The sequence below is a fragment of the Telopea speciosissima genome, chromosome 7 (assembly GCF_018873765.1).
Source record: "Telopea speciosissima isolate NSW1024214 ecotype Mountain lineage chromosome 7, Tspe_v1, whole genome shotgun sequence".
In the NCBI taxonomy this organism is placed as follows: domain Eukaryota; kingdom Viridiplantae; phylum Streptophyta; class Magnoliopsida; order Proteales; family Proteaceae; genus Telopea; species Telopea speciosissima.
Window position 1 is genome coordinate 23289584 of NC_057922.1, and position 5987 is coordinate 23295570.

General features: G+C 37.6%; 1 non-coding gene across 1 annotated transcript; it reads right to left on the bottom strand.

Moving 5' to 3' along the window:
• Nucleotides 1–976: 976 nt before the first annotated feature.
• TRNAN-GUU lies at nucleotides 977–1050 on the bottom strand. Its single transcript has one exon. It is a non-coding gene; the product is annotated as a tRNA-Asn (tRNA).
• Between the last annotated feature and the right edge of the window lie 4937 nt (nucleotides 1051–5987).

Below are 5987 nucleotides of genomic sequence, written 5' to 3' on the forward strand. Positions count from 1 at the left end.
CCGAATCCATTTAGAGGTATCCGTATTCAACCAGGGAATATCCAGATCTGAACTGAATCTGATCCGTTTACATGCCTGCTCAAAAGCTATTATTATGTGTTGGCTTTTTATGAAAAGTCCCACTCCTGTTGCTCTACATGATTTCGATTTGGTGCAAGGACCACGTAGCTTGATAGCAATCCCGTCCGGGAAAAGATTCACACACTATCTGTGTCACTGTGTGCGAATTCTTTCACATGATCTCTCAAAAACACGAGGGTCTGATTTTTTTTTTTAATTTATTTTATTTTGTTTTATCTATTTTAAATTATGTAGGATCAACCGATCAACATGGATGATACCTTTTCATATCACTGGTTGATGGTAAAGGCAGCTTGGGAAAGCATCTCTCAAAATCCTTTAAAAAAGGGATTTGTTTATTGATATCTCTTAAAATGTCAAATACTTTATAATTTTACCTTGAGGATTTTCTTATTGAAAATGATAGATCGATTAATAATGGTAAGAAAGATCAGGCAGTAGAGGAAGAGAAATATTAAAGCAATGGAGAGTCTATTTGGATTGTCTATTGTCCTCTGGATGCTTCCTGCCCATGGCTTAAGATCCTCAAATATAAACTGGGTAGAGTCTCACTATAGTAAGAAGAAATTCATTTGATTTATTAGATTCAAAAAAAGCAATGGAGAGTCTATTGTCCTCTGGATGCTTCTAGGCCATAGCTTGCGAGTCCACCAAGGACACATTTAACAGGTCGGGTAATCCTCCTCGGATAAGGTGGAGATGTCGACACCTGACAGCTCAAACATCCAAAATACCATAAACACTAAATACACCCATTGTGATGGGAGTCGTAATCTCTTTGGATCCTCTAAAATCTTTATCTAACATGTCTAAATCCCTTTTAATTGATTTCCATTCAAAAAGAGTAATTTCCTTTCCCAAAAGAACTACTCCTTAAAGTAATTATCTTAATTATCGCTAGAAGGAGGGCTTGAACCTCCGACCTTGTGGTTAACAGCCACACGCTCTAACCAACTGAGCTATTCCAGCTAAGATTCATCCTCTTTCTGTGTGCAAATTCTTTCTCATGCTCTCGTTAGTAAAAATTTAAAAGGTCTCACATGTTTATTTATTTAAAAACTGTAAGGTCAACTTGGATGATACCTTTTCAGACCACTAGTTGGTGATAACATGTAGAATCTTTCGCCATATTGGCACTTGGCAGTGTCGAAACTTTCTCCCATGATCATTTAAAAAATGGGATTTATTTATTGATACCTCAAATGTCAAATAATTTATAATTTTATTTTTGAGATTTTCTTATTGACACCTCTCAAGGTGTCAATATCACAGAGAAATCATAAGTCTTTCAGCCGTTGCCATCACATTCTCAAAAGTCTTTTAATAAAAAATAAATAAATAAAAAACATGCTTTCAAGACTAGGTGAATATAGAAGGTTAACAACGGTTGTATAGTTAATCAACTATTAAACTAATGTTGAAAATGATGCAACTATAATGGTAAGAAAGATCATGCGTAAGAACTTATCAAAAAAAAAAAAAAAAGATCATGCGTAAGAGGAAGAGAAGTACCTAATCCTCTATTAGAAAGAGGTGGCAGTTATAAGGTCTAATTGTCATTTTTTCTTTTTCATCATTTAAATTCGTTCATTCTCATTATTTTCCATTTCATTGCATGGAACCATAATTTTCATCGTAACACATCATACAATCATCATACATCATCATGATCATCATTAGCATATCATGAATAAATCATCATGCTCATCATACTAATGATTAGGGGTGCAAGTTTGGTCTTGTTGGCCCAAACCCGCCCTGGCCCCCCTTGAGCCCGAACAGGGTCTGGGTTGAGATATTTGGCCCTGAGGGTGGGTTAGGGCTGGAAATTTCTGACCCTGAGTCAGGGTCGGGTCGGGTTAGGGTTGAGGCTTCAGGCTAAGCTTGGCCTGGCTCGCCCCGACCCTGATTTAAGTTATACTATAAAATATATATTGATATAATATATACATTATAAACTTTAAATGTCACCTATATTTTTTTATATAATATATTATATATGACGACAATAAGTGATATAATACTTTTTATTATAGTGTTATTTTATGTAAATTTGATAATATTCTCCCCGGTCTATTCCAGCCCATGCATTTCTTTTCCCTTCCCCATGATCAGGGCCAATCAGGGTCAGCCCGCCCGATCCTAAGGATGGGTCAGGGTTGGATTTTTCTGGCCCTGAGTCAGGGTCGGGTCGGGTCGGGCCTGAGCCCAGCTAAGGGGACTTAGGATTGGGCTAGGGTTCTATAAAGCCCGGCCCAACTCGACCCTATTGCAACCCTACTAATGATACAATCATACATACACACACATAAAAAAGAAATTGTGAAAACCAATATTTCCACTCACCTCTAATGTCCACAAAAATCTTGGTGCCTTAACGCTCAATCTAACACAGTCCAATGGAGGTTACCTATATATAGGCAATATTTAGTTACTTAGTATTTCATTCTAATTTAGAAAATGATTTATTAGCGGAACTCTTAATTAAAGCTGTAGAAGGCCACTACATTTGAATTAAAAAAAAAAATAATATTAATAATTTCAAATAAAGGAGAGCATTGTCTATTTCGAGCAGGATGGTTTGACTTTTTTTTACTCTGGTCAATGGAATTTTGTAATTCGTCAACTATGAGCTTTGCTTCTATAATAATTTTTTTTTTTTTTTTTTTGTGAATAGATGTTTGTTTACCTAAAAAGAATATCCTAATCCTACAATGATGGGATACCGCTCAGGTTGTTGTAACCTGATAGGCTATCCTTAATGCCTCTCTTAAGGAAATGATCGCCGGTACGTTATTTAAGAAAGAAAGAAAGAAAGAGCGATCCAGTGTACGAGGCTTCCACTACTCCAGGGTGTTGTCGGAGGGTAACTGTACATACGCAGTTTGTTACCCCCTTCTTCGATCTCACCATCATTAAATTTGTCAAATTAAAACCAGCCATGAGGAACTCGAAGAAGAACACCCAATTGCTTCTCATTCTCCAGCTTTTCATAGCATTGCCCTTGTTTGCAGAGTCGTTTTCTCTAGCTGGGAAACTCCATGTGTACATCATCAACGACTTGGGTCCTGGTCCTGGACCAACAAATGATCTCGAAATCCATTGCAAATCGAAAAATGACGATCTTGGGCAGCAAAAACTTGTTTATGGCCAAGAGTTCACATGGCATTTTAAAGAGAACTTCTGGCAAACAACCATGTTTTGGTGCAACTTCTACTTGGGGAACAAGAAGCAAGGGAATTACCATGTTTATGAAGCCGGCCAATTAATCCATCCCGTGGAATATTTTTACAAGGTGAGACAGGATGGTTTATACCTCAGCAATAGTAGAGATGGAACCTATAAAATGGTCGACGATTGGGATCCCACTCCTCTACTTCCCTAATTTCTACCTCTTTAATTTCTATTCTATCCCTCAGGATTCTAGCTATGTACTCACTCACTCCTTCTCTTATCATGATATTCTGTGTAACTCAATGAGTCGACTAGGGTTACTCAATGTAATATATAATCTCAACATTGTAGAGCAATCAATATGATTAAGCACATTAATTATACTATTTTATGTGTTAACAGCCATCCATGCTCTGATGCGCACATGTACGTACCCTAAAAAAGCAAGAGAAAAAGAAGGTTGTGAGGCACCTAGACCACAGGAGTATGTGAAATGACCACCGCTTGAAATGAAAAATCCTACTCCTGTTGATACCCCCTCGCACGGTCTCTCATTGCCTCATACTGGTGCAAGGGCCATGCAACTTGGTAGCGATGCCCCTCCTAGAAAATAGATAAATGGAAAAAATAAAAAAAAAATTGTTAAAGAGCATCGGAGAAAAGATCTGCACACTGTCTGTGTAGGAATAGTTTCTCATGCTAAAACAATAAAACTGAAGCATTTCTTCAATCTCCATCCTCTTGTTGTTTTTGTTGGAATGTTGTGGAGGATATTTATTATTTATTCTTTTGTTTCCCCCTTCTCAATGCGTCTCTGGGAAGGAATTATGTGTATACATTGGTCTATTAACCGGAGGATTGGGGACTTTGAGGTTGAGTGGAGGTGGATTCGAAAATTTTTTAAAGAGAATTCGTGTTTCAATTCTTTTACTAAGATTGCTACCACATATCATATCTAGATGGAACATAGCCTCAGGAATTGGGCTAGACAGTCTGGTACTTTTCACCAAATTTGGGAATCAATCTCTATCGAAGTTAGGGCTAAAGTACAAGTTCTTCAAGAATTATGTATGGATACTCCCTTTAATAGGTTCATGGTTTCTTCTTGGAATATACCTACTCTGCTTGTGGCTCTTGCTGTTTCCCCTCCTTAAGGGTGGTTTCATGGTTGTATTGTTTTTTCTTTTTACTTTTTGGTTTTCCCCGGCTTGTCTTGTCAAACGCTCCTCCCCCCCCCCTTTGCGCTTCGTTGAATATTGATTATTTATCCAAACAAATAAATAAATAAAGCAAAAATTCTACAGTGTCCTTGAAACCCTAGCAATACATACCGATTATGTAATATAATAGATATATGTCCTCTCAATAATTTTACGATCTTAAGAATTAGTACCAAAATTTTGAGAGATAAACTTATCTTTAATAGCTCATCAATCAAGTTAAGATATCCTTGTAGTGTGGGTGAGTTTGAGACTGTCACAAACTATAACATGCTCCTATTGAAACCAAAAAACTCTATGTTGTGAGGAAATACAGTGGGAGTAAGTCATGCTTCCTATGGTGCAAACTGGGATGATGGAAATCGGCCTCCAAGATAAAATAACCCTATATAACCTTTCAACAGTCATTCCGCACTCACATAATGTGTCACACCTCAGACCAAGAAAGAAATAGGTGCGCAATGGTCCGCAAAGGGATATCAATGATGCCTGCCCCTTATTTATTGTTAGGGGAAGCTTGTCTTCCACTTAACTATAGTGGAAATCTTAATAAGTTGTGAAGGAGGTCCCAAAATCTTCATTTTAAAATTAACGACATCCATGTTTGTTGCTTCATTTCAATGGTGATCAAAATTTGGGATGGTGGGTCCCAAACTGATTTAACCAAAAATTTAGATCTAATTACACAAAAGAAAATTAAAATTTAGTTATTACAGCGGAAACGCAGTTGGTGCAGCTCCCACATGGGGACTGGTGGGGACAAATCTGACCACTCCATGGGGCTTGGGTCCCACTTGGTGCATTAACACTGAATATGTGTGGAGAAGATTCTTGAAACATGGAAATGGGACGGAAAAATAGGAAACCCCATACAAACAAATAACATGGCTGACATAATTCTTGAAACATGGAAATGGGAATATAATCATGGTGATATTAATAAAATGTATAAAATAAATCATGAAGGCAATAATGTAAAACATAAAATGCCATTTCTATAATATGAAGATAAATGTTGTATGACAAGAAATTTAGAATCATAAGTCTGGTCATCTTTGTGAACTGTCAACTGTGCAACATAAGGGTGATGACACTCTGGCCAATATAAAATGGGATCAATTCTTGATTCCAGTCACCAAAGCACTGGGGAAGATTCCTCTCTAAGTACATGGTCTACTCCTAATTTCAATCCCCAGAGCACTATGGAGGACCTCTCTATGGTTATACTACTTGATTCCAATCATCGGAGCACTGAGGAGGACTTCTCTCTCAATAAAATGTCTACCCTAATTTCAGTCGCTGGAGCATTGGGGGGAGCTCTCTATCTCTGTAGGCACGTGATCTTCTCCTTGGTCCAGTCATTGTAGCATTGGGGAGGATCACGCCCATGTCTCTGTGTACCTCAATTTAGTACTAAACCCCCTATTGGAAAGGGGTAGCAATCACAAGGTCTAATTGCCATTCATTCTCATTCTTTTCCATTTCATTCCGTGATACCATCATTTTTGTCAT